General features: G+C 34.2%; 1 pseudogene; it reads right to left on the bottom strand.

The window, feature by feature from the left end:
* Nucleotides 1–4,620: 4,620 nt before the first annotated feature.
* Nucleotides 4,621–12,284, bottom strand: LOC110021702 (annotated as a pseudogene).
* Nucleotides 12,285–15,447: the final 3,163 nt, after the last annotated feature.

Here is a 15,447-nt window from a genome sequence, read left to right as displayed (position 1 = left end):
CATTTATCCAGAATAAGTTGTTTTCTAAACGCACAAACCAAACAACCAGCCAGCTTATTCGGATCAGCTGCTCATCAACAGATTATCAAAATCAGTTGCTTATAAGCAGAAGTTGGATAAGCTGCAGCTGCCCCAAACAGACCCTTAATCTATGATTAGTCACTTCTCTTTATCTGTCAAGTAAATTTATTGAAACTGTAAATAAATGCACTGAAGCCAACTTTAATATTTTTGGATGATTGTTTAGATCTATGACAATGTGATGACAAGATTAATAATTTTGAACAACTACTCGTAGAAGATTAGGCTGCTGTTTTTTTTTAATTATTATTCTTTTTTATTAGGCTGTTGTTAATTTGAGATGACAATATTAATAATTTACAACAACTTCAATAAAAAATTCTAGCAGGCTTTATATCACCATCATATTGGAAGGATTGTAGTCGTTGCACTCTGATATGTTGAAAACAACTTGCTTTTGATAGATACTAGAAGTTTGGATGTCTTTCATAGCCAGTCTGTAGAAAATGTGATGCTATATGAGGGCCGCGGGATCGACATTGTGCCCCGCTTTGAGGAACTGCATTTGAGCAAAGTTCTTTCTCATGCCCGTCTCCCTCTTGGGATCGTGTTTGCTGGCTCTCCCTCGCGTCTCCCTCGGTTCTTGTTATCGTTCATCTGGTATATGTTTATTTTCTGTGGTTTTTCTTTCGTTACACTCGTTTGTCTTCTGCGGCTTCCAATCTCATGATTTTCTTATGGAACGTTTGCGGCGATACCAAACATTTGTTTAGTAGATTGAAATTTATTCATGGAAATTACTTGATTCTTTTTTTTTTCTTTTTTTTTCTTTTTTGTGAAGTGCATATCTGCCCTATGTGACTTCTGATATCATCATTCTGTTGGTAATTTTCGGTTATGGAAATGTGCAAATTTTTTGTTATGGGAAATTTTGGTTAACTGGCAAGATGTGGCTTCTACAGATTTTCTGTGAAGTTCTTGAAGTCCTATTTGGTCAATGACATTCATCTTGGGTGCTTGGATGTTCTTTTTTTCCTATTTGGAAAATTGGTATGGCTGCAGCTGTATGGCTTCCTACTTCTACTTTGAACGATCATTCTCCATTGAATTTTATGACTGACGTGCTCTCCCTTGAATAATCGTAATAAGATGAGCTCAAGGATTTTGGGGAACTCCGGGCGAGTGTTATGTCGTTGCAGACTGTCGTTTTTGTTACTCACGTCACACCGGTCACATTGCTACAGACTTCAGTTCTACATGTGTCTGCGGTGTGCAAACGGTCCAAACAGGTGTGAGTTCTTCAGGTGGGCAGACAGTTCGCTCGATTCTATTATCGGTAGTGAGAGGAGTTCAACGGTAACACAAGCAGACCATAATGCTCGGGGCTCGACGACAACCAAATCGAACGATGTTGCTCGTGACATGCTTCTTCTGCACTTTAAAATAAAAATTATTATACTTTTAATTGTAATTTTAATATGTTTTTTTTTCCCTTTTTTATTATTCACTTTTTTATTCAATTTCTTGATATTCACTCTTAACTGAGGTGTATATCTTTTTTTTGTCTTGTCATGAAGTAGTTTTATTGGTTCTGAAATATCAAATGTATAGTTAATGCAGTTTTGTTGCAAACAGCACAATTGTCGCGTGCCAGAATGGTCCATTATTTGAAAAAAACTGCAAATTAATTGTTTTTCAAACGCACAAATCAAACAGTTAAATAGCTTATCCAGAACGATAGCAAAATGATCATTTATCCAGAAACAGCAGCAAATCAATTGTTTTACAACTGCACAAACCAAACAGTCAGTCAGCTTATTAGGATAAACTGCTTATTAGCATATTATCAGAATAAACTGATTATCTAAATAAGCTGCAGCTGTCCCAAACATACCATAAACTTCCCTTATTGGTAGATAAACTCATCAAAAATTTATTTTCATTAAACCTATATTAAAGTTCCATATTAATTGAAATTAAAAAAAGTAATAAAGAAATAGTGCATATTTTTTTAGAAAAAATAAATATACCAATCTTTGATTTCTTTTGATTCTATAAAATTTTGATTTATTTCTTAATTGTTGATGACGTTGTTTAGAGTGTAATATATATATATATATATAATTATTTTAAACGTGTCAATTCAAGTCAAACATGAGCTAAAAATGAAAACAAAAAAAGTGTTCACATGCCATTTCAAACCAAAATAAAAATTTTAAACAAGCCAAAAACGAATATATGTTCAGCTCTCTCATGCTTAAACTTGTTTAGACCCTTTGTTACAACATATAATTAATTATAAATAAATGAAAAAAAAATGTAACATTAAACAACATATAATTAATTATAAATAAATGAAAAAAAAATGTAACATTAAACAACATTTGGCAATTAATTTTAAATGATATTTATTTTTTTTCATATATTTTAATTATAAATACATGAGAGTATGAGCGTGAAAGTAAATAAAAATTTCTAAATTCTCTCGCACTCAATATGCTATTACTTCTATGTTATTAGTGATACACCATCAAAGCATGAAGATAAATTTAGTCTTTGTTACATAAAAGCAGTTGAAGAGCTCTACAACAAAAGTCTAACATGGCATGTTATCGCTACATATCAATTATGAACACATATAAGAGTTCCCAGTTATTAATTGTTTTCTTCTTTAAATAATATTTTTAAAAATAGATAATTGATTGGACTATAAATATAATAAATGTATCACATTGAGAATTTATTTATTTTTAAGAATTTATATGAAATTGGTTTATTTTCAATTTGAATTCAAACAAATCCAATACAGACACAGCCTTCGCAAAAAAATATTGAATATGACCTAAATTCAAACAAATCCAATACACTATTTTTGAAAAGGGTATTAAGTAGGTATTAAATAGGTTAATACATAAGAAGCATGTGATTTTCAAGTAAATGCTCCCTTCCCTTTTTGAGGCCGTCTTACCACCACCTCTGCTTGGCAAACAAACTTTCTAGCAAATCAATGACCAAGATATTGGTTTTAACTTCATTGAGATCCACCATAACACTATGAACGAATACCAATATCTAAATCGAGAGATGGAAAGAAAGAGTTCTCGTGCTGAAAATATTTCATCATTTTATTTATAAAAATAATGTCAAATCAAAGGAATTAAGAGTGACATAGTAAATCAATATGTTTATTCTCTCATTTTTTTTCACAAACACAATTTTTGAAAAGTCAATATAATTGAGGAACTAAATATGCATTGCAAAAATCGATCATTAAAAGCCAAAAAAAAGATGAAAATCAAATGATCCGGCAAGAATGAACATCAATAGGCTCATTGCTCGGACATATAACATACAAGTAAAAATAACAGTGTGACCAATGAGCCGAAAGCAATTGACCGGATGTAGAATCTCGAGCACAAGCCTCTCAGTTAACTGTTAGGAATGTTTGTTTAAAAGCATAATTCATAAAAGCACCAATTTAAAGGTAACATCAGTAAAATAAGATCAATGTTAGAATACAATGGAAATTTGGGTACAAAAGAGGAAGGGAAAAGTAAGAAAATTGCAGTGACAAAGGAACAAACATGGAATATAAGCCTGAAAGTCATGGAGTCGTCGCATTCAAAATTTGACCAAAGATGATTATGGCGGAAGCAAAATTTGGTAAGGGGGCTCACCCAAACGAGGGTCCTATGCTTCCTCCACATTCTGTACACCTCAAAGGAGTTGAGACGCTCCATCAAACAAAGAAAAAGGAACAAACAATGACGAATACAAGACTGCCCAAAAACAGCAATCCATTTAACGACAAAATTAAAACTAAGAAGATTTTCGGAAAATTGACTGAATAAAAACCAAACAGTGCCTTGATGAGATTGCCTCCAAGAGCCGCATTCATAAAAGAAGAACACTAGATAACAATTCTTAAAACTCATAAGTTACAAATCTAACAAAGAGCCTCATCCATAAAAGATGAACCCTAGATAACATATCTTAAAACTCATAAGTTTCAAATCTAAGCAGTCTAAAATATCTAAAATTCTTAAAATAATCATAGCCCATAACTTTCATAATATTTGGCTGATTACAACCAAAGCCGGTTATTACTGCCCTTCCAATTATAATTATTATTATTACTGCTGTTCTCAAATCCTGGCACGTACAAGACAGCAGAATATAACCAAAACTACGCCAAAGAGTATTATCAAAGATTAATTTATTTATACCCATAATAATAACCAGTATAATAATAATACAAATTTTCATAATAAATGCTAAGAATACATAATGATACTACTATAATAACATAATAATTCTAATAATCTAACATCCCTACAAACCACAATGCCAAAAAAATTTACAATGCAAAATCAAAATATTAACAGTTCTATATTGAAGTAATATGCTGTAAACACTAAAGGCTTGATATCTGCTATATCTTCCTGGACTAGTTTCCAAGTGTACTAATGCATACAATCATCCCAATCCCCGCAACAAAAAAACACCCAAAAAGAGAGAGTTCTTTATAGAAGGATTTACATGCATGTCAAAAAATCTTATATAATTAAAACAAACAAAATTTAATTTTTTAAAAAATTTCAAAACTAGATCCATAAATGTATAAAATTGTGATATGCATGTAAATCCCCCTTTTTTAAATCATTCACCTGCTAAATTTCTAACAGTAAAACATCCCATCCGTAATGTTCTCCTTAACAACTGGAAGAGCTGAGATAGCAGTAGTTCGCTCACGTGTTGCTCCAACGACTTGAGCTGATCCCGATTCGGACACTCCTTCGATGTAATATCGTGCTCGGAAAGCTGCAAGATGCGCATAATATGCAGCAGGAACTGCAAAACAACAAAAACGTGCTGCTATAAGCCCATTAAAAATTACAAAACAATAAACGCAGGGAAGCAAATATTTGATGACAATTACCGACTGATACCGAACGCGTGCATCGAGCATATCTGCACAAGCAATATCTTGTAATTAGTTCAGTCTAAAAAACAACTCACTGAGGCGGCATTTACATGCATAACACAAAATTCCCATGTATTTACATGTATAACACCTAAAACCACTTTAACTTTTAAAATTGTAAAACAACTATTTTATGTACATATAAGAATTTAAAAATTAAGGCCTTGATTTTAGATATGTAATTTCATAGAAATTGACTAGTGCGTATGTAAATCTTCCTAAGATATTATAAACTTACGTATAGCATAAGTTATTGGTTAGTGTCTGGAGCTGATCAGCAGAAAACTGGTTCTCATCGTAAAGAACATGATAATGAACAGGACGACTTGTGCCCTGCAGGTATTTGTTAGTTTTTATAGTATAAATCTGCTTGTGAGGTAAAAGAATTCTAGCCAAATACTCCAGCCAACTAGAAGTTTGGCTTTCTACGCAATAGAAATTTACCTGAATACCAGCATGACTGCAAAGGTAGAAGTCGAACTCAGTGGGATGACAGATATTACTATCGACTACCGTACCTAAAAATGGAAATATATTGAGAAGTTGACCATAGATTTGATTACTCGAGTCATCAAATGAACATTACCTGGCAATATGTTCCCGCTCTTAACAGTCATATTCGCATTTTCCGGAAATAAACGCGTATGGTGCCTCTTCTGCACCACTATAAACGTAACTGGTGGAAGATAGTCTTTTTCTAATGAGGCACAAGCCTATAAATCAATTGATTGAATCAGTTATTTAAAAGAATACAGAGAAAGAAATATATTTTTTTTAAGATAATCATTATAATTATAATAATATAAAACTAACTAGCCGAATAGCTTCCATTTCCAACAAAAGCACAGTGTTGAATTGACCTTCACTAACACCATCCCTACCTTTAACAATCAAATCTTCTCAAGTTAACCAAATGAGCGTCTTTAGGTGTAGCAATGAATTTAAAAAATCATATAACAAACCTATAGAATATAATGCGATGAGGTTTCTGCTTTGTCTCCATATAGAACGCTAGAAGCAGATTCCTGTTGATATATAAAGTTAGAAGTTCAAATTTCAGGTTATCCAGTCAAATTTTATTGCACTTGAACCAACCTTATCATTCCCCCAGGGACAAGATCTGGAGAAATTTTGTATAGATCCTCTATAATTTCTTGTCTATGTTGTTGTGCAGAAAGAAGACATTTGTACTTTGTTACGTAGGGCCAATCCATAGATGCAACCACCTGGAAGATAACCCATAAAGCAAATTAACGATAAAAATTAGATATTAGAAATTCACCAACATTATCAATATACGAGAGAAACAAACTGCAGCAATTGAGGATAAAGAGTCTTCTCCCGGGGCCGGATGGGTCACATCAGCTCCAAATATAATAGTAGGCGCATCTGATACCAAAGGAATTTGTTTTTTTGATGGAATCTTCAAGAATAGTATTACAGCCACCAACCTGTTGCATTAAAGGAAATGTTAGAAAGCAACATAGAAATAACATGCCTCCAAAAAATAATAGAAACAATTTCAAACCTTGACATTGATTTTCAAGGCTAAATTTTCAAAATATTGTTTATTTGGCTTGTACAAGTGTTTTGGCTGGCAGCACTGAGTAACAAGACCAAGCTCAGTTTCACATATTTTTTTTATCTTGCCTGTGAAACCATGACCGGAACATAGATAGCTAAATAAGATTTAGGAATTAAAAGTGAAAGCATTAAAAAGTAAACAAGTTATGAACTGAGAAAATACCATATGAACCCTTAATTTCTGGAAGAACAATAATTAGCAACTGAAGTTGTTTATGCTTTGATTTTAGCTGCTTCAAGGCTTCAATAGACTGGTTGTGCAATTCTCTCAAGCTATTTTCTATTTGTGATGACGAACGTGAATTAATGATCACGGGGTTTTTATTAAAAGCCTACATTTAAACAAAACAATGAGTACCTCAAGAGGTAGAGTATAATCACAATTCAAGGTAAAAAGAATTAAAGGTAAAAACCATTCCGATGCTTTTGCACATTGAAACTAGATCATAGCAGAAATCATGAATGACATTCATCCTATGAGAACAAAAGCTTATGCAAGCCCAAGCATCAACAGTACCACCTTTATACAATTTCTGCACAAGCAAAATGATTCATTTAAAGTTATGACAATGATACAACAAATATATAAAACAAACATTATAAAAGATCAGTTGATAATAGGATAAATAACCTTCAAAATTAGAGAAATCTTCATTTAAACCCATTTCTAACAATATTATTATCAAAAAAGCAACCATACAAAAGCATGGGATTAACAATTCATATTAGAGTACCTGAGAACGGTGAGGGCTAAATTTTATAAATTTTGTAGACTAAACTCACCTTATTAATCATATTCCATCTCCCATCATTGGGTTGACACTCCTTTTCAGGGCCACTATCGTGATACTTCAGCTACATTTAAGAAAAGCTTCTAAAGTTTTAATTGAACTCATTAGGAAATAACAACAATAATGACGAGTAATAACTTACTCTTGGAGGATGTAGCACTCGTGCTTCAACTGTGATAAGATTAGGTTGAACTCCAATACCAAAGTTTTTTGCATACATATCATTGTTATAATTATTTCTCCTGACCAACTGCAAAAGCAATCAAGATTTCACCATAACAAATTGTAGGACCAATGAAGTAACCCACCGATTAAACTAAAATGCAAAAACAAAATAAAGTTCTAAAGTAGATTTAAAATCACAAAATCTAACCTCCAAAATGCTCTTCTCCCTTTCAGCTGGACGCTTACAATTTGATCTTAGTATTTCAGTTACTTGTCGATCGTTTAACTTTTTAACATATCTCTGTCCATCCACAATTTTGCATACCTATTAAAAATGAGAGCTATAGGGTCAAAGCTGAACAAAAAATTGCTTAAAAGCAATGTATTTGAAGAAAGAAAATTAGTAATATTGTTGTCGAGAAGAACCTCCATTGGCAAGTATTTTGGATTGCTATCACTGCCGGCTTTAATGCAAGGTAGTGAATCATACATAAGATTATAATTGTGTTTTGTTCTGAAGTAATGTGCAACAGATATTTTAGTTCTCTCTGGTTCATCAAGCTGAAACCTGTTGAAGAAAACTATTTATCTAGAGAGCTCGACAGGATGAAAATTTGTAAAATTTTTTTAGGAGCCAAAATACAATAAAAAAATTATAAAAGAAAACAACATACATCAACTCATTAGCAGACTGAGATGTAATTCCAGTGATTTTATAGCGTCTATACACATTTAGTAAATGAGTTGTTTCCACACGAACTCCTTTCAATGCCCTTTGTATCTGCATGTTTCAAAGGAGTCATACATCTGAACTAAAGTAAATAACAATGATAAAGCCAAAATATTTTGCGCGGGAACAGTATTCACAGATGATTTGATATTACCAAAAAGAGAGAAAGCATGTGCAATTTGGATAAATTACATATGACTCAAAAAGGAAAAAAGAATGTCTCAAATGAAAACAGAAGCAAATACCTGAAGACGTTGCTTTTCAGATAAACTTGTAGGAACCGATTTAAAAGTAAAAGAGTCCAAGACAAAGTCTAGAAGATTTACTGGCCTGTAGAAAGATGTTGCAGAAATATCTACCAAAGCAAAGGTCACACATATCAAGGAAAATGATAAAATGAAATTAGCGCATTTCCGACAAACCAATCATTTAGAAGATATAGCTTAAATAAGTCCTAAACAGAAAAAATAATAATAATCATTACCAACATTCAAGGATAAACCCATTTGGGTTGGTCGAAGACTTTGGAAAAAACCCCTCCAACATTCTAAACCTTCACCAATATTATTAGACCCAAATTCACGTGAAAAAAATGATCTTGAAATTGTAACATAGCTGTAAGAAAAAAAATAGACATTTTAATTATTTAATAAAATACAACAAAAGAAACATAAAAAATAGCTGAAATTTTTTCCATACTTTTTCGATGGAGACTCCCTAAGGACAATATCCAAAGCAGTTATGATATCATAAGGGCATTCCCTCTGCTTCCCATTCAAAAATTGTCCAAGAGCATACAGATCAAATGATTTTGCAAAACTGATAGAAATGTTAAATGTTTTGTCCCTGCTGTAAGAAAATAGATATTAAATATAAAACATAAATTAAGCAAAAAAATGCAGAACCAGAGATATCAATATCCTCACAAAAAGGGAATATAAATTATTAAGACCGTAATATAGTTCTATTATTATTAGGTGCATGATATACATGAGAATACGATGTGTAATAGGTGCGTACAAAGATGCAGATGAATGCGCCACTTCAAAACACCAAATTTCGCACCAAATTCTTTGTGTCAATCGATACACACTTTAAATCACATATTCAAACCTTTATTAAATAGGTCTATCACGCTCCTAATAGTTTTCATTGACCAGAATGCCTTTTTTGGACAATACTAAGTACTATAATAAAAATATTGAAATATGGAGGAGAAGCTCCGTGCACTATGTCTTGTAAATCAAGGCATTTTAATTACATGAAAAGAAGTACAATTCGGTAAAATAGAATATTAAGGTACTCTTACCTATCTCTATCTGACAAAACTACCACGAAATCTTTTGTTGTAAATGGAAGCGAACCAGGAGTGTAAAAGATATTGCGTCCATCATATGCAATCGTAAGCCGACCAAGATGTGATTCGCCAAATTGTTCAATCAATCTCTTCATCAAGGCCCTGCCTATTGCTCTAGACTTCACCTCTGGATTGATTTTGATCTACTTAGTCAATAGAGCAAAGAACAAATAAATATTAGAAGGTAATTAGAACGTTAAGTTTCTATAAAATAAGTGTCATTAAGACAAATATTACAGCTTCTAAACAAGATCAATAATAACATAATAAATTAATAAGCAAAAGCTTCCCACGATTTGTCAATTCATAGTTTAAATTAGACTTGTTAAGACAATTCCAAAAAAGCATTGGGAAATTTCTCACTTCTTTTAAGAACACAAATAGGGTGACACCTTATATTCTCATAAAAGCCACAAGAGAAGCAGAAGCATCATTAGAAATCTTTCAGTTGTACACGTAAAGGAAGTAATCTTTATTTTTTGTCCTACTCATTCAACTAAATATAAACAAATTCACCTTATATTGTTCTCAATGAAAAACAAAAGAATATGGTTTATGCATAATCTATGGTTTATAGCATCGTCTTATGCGGACTTGTATACATTCAGCAATATTCAGCTGAGAAACACATCTCTAAGATTATCGTTTGTCTAAAATCTTATGTGGCAGAGTGCTTCATCATTCTCAGCGAGGCAAATGGTGACCTAAATTCATCTTCAACACAACAATAAGATGTGCGAGTTGATATGATTATTAAATCAACCAACGTGCATCAATAGAAGAAAAGCAGAACCACGTTATTGATGAATAACAGTATGGCAGTATAATATCTTCATAGATTCTACACAATTTTTATGTATGCACGTATCTAACAACCTAAACTTTCCTATTTACATTCATAACACTCAGAACATTAACATCACATTAAAAACACCATCATTATTAACTTATAAAAATAAATGTTTCTCACATGCATGCATAGTTTGTCAAATTATGACCATGTCCGCCGAAAAGTTGCTTGAAGAACAACAATGTAAAGACCCTAATAGATAACTTTCCGTATCTGCCGTGCTCTGCCTCTTCAAAGTGTATGAAAATGATTAAATTAAAAAAAGTATTTGACTGCACCCAGCATTAAGGTTAAGTAGGATTTAGTAAATCCAGTAAATTCGAATTTATAAAATATAAGATCTTTGGTATGATTTAACTAAAATCCCTTAAACTCATTTCTTATGTTTGGCATTTTATCATAATTTAATTTTCTTGTGCACTAAATCTGTTAAATCCACCTAAAAAACGGAGGGTGTATGGCTGCAAGTAGAATTTAAGTTAATTATTATTTAGTAAATCATGTAAATCCGGATTTATCAAATCTAAATATTACTAAATCCGAAATAAATTTGGTTCAATTAAGATTAAATTTATTTGATGTCTTTTGTATAAATAAATATTTTTTTCAAGCTAAATTCATTAAATCCAACTAATAAGTAAGTTTAATAACTGCAGATTTAATTAGCTGAACAAACAAAATTTATATTTATCTTAAAGTCGAATTTATCTAACATCTTTATGAAGTTTTGTGGATTCAAGTCAAATCCATATTTAAATCCAGTAAAAAGTATCCTCCCAAACACTCCAGATTTACCTCAAAAAATTGTTGAAGAAGAGAAATTTGAATGTAGCAAATGGTCAGATTTATTTCACATTTTTTTTTCCCGAGTTTAGATGGATTTAAGTTAAAATCAGCCGTAAGTGCTGTTAATTGATGAATCAAATAAGTAGAAACTCGTAAGATGAGATCAATAAGCATTCTCCTCCATTTAACCACAACTTATATGAATCATCAGAAACCAGAAAGAAAGGAAAATAGGGCATGAGACGCTACATAACGAAATAAACAACCTAAATAGATATGAAATAACAAAAATAATCAAATCCAGAAGCCGCTTAAGAATTTAATCAAAAAAATAAAAGAATAAAATCACATTCAGCAATAAATATATAAAAAAAATTGTTCGGGTGATTTATAGGGAACTAAAGAAATTTCTTTAAAAGATTACGCGCAGCAACTCCTTTCACTACCCTGCATTGCAATAATAATCAAGTATAGTAAAAAAGCAGCCTCACCTCATATTGAGATACATGCTTGACCGCTGCGCGGACAAGGAAATGGTTAGCGCGAACCTTACATTTGATCCCTTCTGTTCCAAAACCCGGACGCGGCGTGTGAACCAGAGCCTTGCTGGATGAGGGAGGTATCGAAGATCCCGCCGCCATAGATCCCAACGCTACCGGGGCCGCAGGTCGAGGCCCAGATGGGGAAGGGGTTTCCGGTAGCGTAGGAGCCAGCGGGCCGGACGTGCTGCTAATATGACATTGTTGCTCTAACTCCCTACTTAGACTGGTTAACGAGGACTCCGGTATATCTGAAGCCCTTGCTCTATACTGATGCTGAGGGGCACGGCCTCCCCTGCCTCGTCCTCTACCAACACGCTCCCCGTGAGACGACGTATGCGCATCCCTTTCATAACCGCCACCGACATTGCCACGACCACCGCGGCCACCAAGTCGCCAACCGCCGCTACGAGACATCTAACGAATCTTCCAGACTACGCGAACAGCGAAGCGTCGTTTCAGTGCTAGGAGGGGAAAGCGGAGTGATGTCTGAGAGGTAAGGGAACTGCGTTTCTTTATTTAAAGCGCCGCTTCGGCAGGGAGCCCGTGCAGACGCTGTCAAAATTTAAAAAAATAATAATAATTAAATTGTGACCCGGTTACACGAGGGATTATTGCGTGCGGACACCGCATGCATCTCTGCATGCGGTGTTCGATCCTGACCGTAGATCACGGTGATCTAAGGTCAGGATTATTTCCGTTTTTAAAAAAAAAAAAAAAATTTTAGGTGGGGCCCACCGAAGTACATCAGGGGCCGCACGCAGGCTGCGTGCGGACGCCGATCCGCATGGAATAATTTTTCCGGTTACACACTGAACAGAAGACGGAGTGCGGACAACCCTTTCATCATTCACAGAGAGAATAATTATTTTCTTAAATCAAAATAAAAATACTCTAATAATACAATTTTTCTCACATATACTGCAGTCTTAATTTGATATTTTAATGAAAGTATTGGGTCCTAATTTGTTCTTTGTGAATTACGCGCCGCCGAGAATTAGGGCCAACTGAAGGAGAAAGAAAAGAGAGAGTAGAATAAATTTAATTTTTTTGTAGCGAGAATTGAAGAGTTAATGTCTCATTTATTCTTATTTTTGTCTCGTACTTATATAGGCATATTTTGTACAATTACAAAAAGGAGGGAACAATTATGAAAATTGTTCTTAATATCTTCAAGGCACTAATTGATTGCATAGATTTTATGTCATATTTGCATTACGATTTGAATTTCAACATTGGCAGAAATTGACTCGTCGGCTGGCTTATAGTCAGCCGACAAAGGCGATCGGTCGAGCGGCGTCTATGTCCTCTGAAGTACGCGTTGGTCTGTTGAGGTGTTCGACCACATGGTAATCTTGTTCAGTGTCTTTTGGCACGGTTCATCAGAGTGATCCATTGTGAGGTGATTGTTCAGTTAGAACACGAGTTCGGTTGGTCGAACGTGAACAATTGGCTTTTTTTTGTTCGGCTCGATTCTTACGGGGCTCGTGTCTAACCTTCCTAGTTAATTTGTCACCTTAGTTGTATCTCTCAATCTTTGTAAGGTTTTAAGATGATCTTGTTGTAGTCTAAATGGGGACAGACGTTGGATCGAAGCGAAATGGAATAATCTGTCCAAATTGAGAAATTACGTGGGTTGGGGTGCGGGGGTGCGGGGGCAAATGGGTTGGGGTGCGGGGGCAAATCCCCGCGGTATGGTACAGGGGTAATGTTGTAATTACATATTGTGCATAGTGCTTACTTATGGGGTTATAAATAGACATATTAGTAACCCCTGGAAGGATCTTTGATTTCTGTAAATTTTTTTCTGAATAGTGAAAGGAAACGTCGCTCTGCTCCTGAGGATGTAGGCATCTTTGTAGAACCTCATTAAATCTCTGTGTTCTTCTGGATTTGTGTCGTTCTAGTTTTTCCTCTCCCTAATTTTCTCAACAGGGTATCATATGAGACTTGCTACCGAAATATTTTACGCCTCGCTTTCGGTGGGTCATAGCGCTGCCGAGAGGGGAACCATCTCCTAAGCTTACCGAGTTTGGAGACACGGCTTCATGTTCGGTCCTAAGTTGTTGATTGATTGCTGACCTCGAAAAGAGGTTCTTTCATCTTGGTCGTTCGTTCTCTTTGAGAACCATGCTGATATTTTTTTATGTATGCACAAAGACATAGCAACGTACACATTACATTCATCTTTTATATGTAATGCTTGCGATTGTTCAAAAGTGATTCCAATAATATCATTCATTAAGTGAAAACAAAAGGAGAACCCGTTATCCTCTACTCGTCTAAGAGTAATCTCTTTGTTTAATTCTCATACCATAATAAGCTTTTCATTTTGTAATGCTCTTAAGGTTTCCTCTCGTTAATTTGTGAGTTGATCACAATATTTGCATGAAACGCCAACAAGATTCATCAAATTTGAAATCAAATTGAATAATAAGGCAATTTGAACATGATTTTTTTAGCAATAAATGAAAAAGAAAATTAAAATGATGCTTTCAATCCATTAAATTATTCCCTCATATTACTAACTCCATCATAATCATGACCAGGCAATCTTGAAATACTTAAAACATAGGTTAACAAAAGTTGTCTAATTGTTATTTTAAGAGGTTCGACTGATATGTCAAAGCATATGCAATGCAAAAAAAATTGCTTAATAATTTAACCTTGTTTATAAACATAATGTGGCACGATAGTCATTTGTTCTTAGACTCCATTGTACAAAATTGAAAGCATCTCCAAGCTCTTCAATAATAAGACGTGTTATTGCAATAGATATGGATCTTGGAACTTCTTTTTAAATGTCAGGAGTTGTTAATTTTAATTTTTTTACGAAAGTTATCTAACACCACTAATGCTCCTTCAACAAAATTTTGTCAACTGACACGAATTTTAAGATTGACACATATCTCGAGATAAATTTTTTTAGCAATGAACATACAAAGTTTGATTAAAAGTCATCCAAAACTTCAATTTCAGCAAATTAGTCAAATTGACAGACTCAATGAGACAGACCCAACGGTATCCAAGTTGAATAAAGCCTAAATCAAGTCATTAAATCGGTTTTGGAAGCTTTCTAGACATATTTGAAAGGTCAAATAGATTTAAATATGACATTTTTATAATCAAATCAAGCATATCAATAAGACAAATCCAACGAACCCAAGATCACTCAATCTTGACATCATTGAGGTAGTCAAATGCCCATCAAACTTTGTCTGATTAAGAGAATCTCTTCGGATCGTCGGATCAAAAATGGCTTGGATTCTTTCCTTATTTGTAATTTGGACTCTATAATTGAGCCCCAAACCCCTCAATTCGGGGAAGCTAGATACTAGGAAAGGAGAAGCCTAGAGCCTGCAGAAGAGAGACTTGCACTTGTAATGCAGATTAATACAACTCAACTCGTTGTCGCTGCCTCGGGCTGCCACCGGTTTTAATTACCGAGGCCTCATATCATCGTCGTATATGACCAACACCAGCTGCCCCCACCTCAGGTTTTCGTCCCTTCTGGTCACCACCTCCTCGGGTCGCCGCCACTTTCGATTTTCGCCGCTTCCCATTGTTGTTTTCCGCCCCTCCGGCCCCCCCCCCCCCCGGGCCGCCGCCACTTTCGATTTTCGCCGCTTCCGATTGTCGT

This window comes from Phalaenopsis equestris, unplaced genomic scaffold (genome assembly GCF_001263595.1).
Source record: "Phalaenopsis equestris unplaced genomic scaffold, ASM126359v1 Scaffold000140, whole genome shotgun sequence".
Taxonomy (NCBI): domain Eukaryota; kingdom Viridiplantae; phylum Streptophyta; class Magnoliopsida; order Asparagales; family Orchidaceae; genus Phalaenopsis; species Phalaenopsis equestris.
The sequence above is the reverse complement of the archived record's forward strand: the minus strand, read 5'-3'. Positions and strand labels throughout refer to the sequence as shown.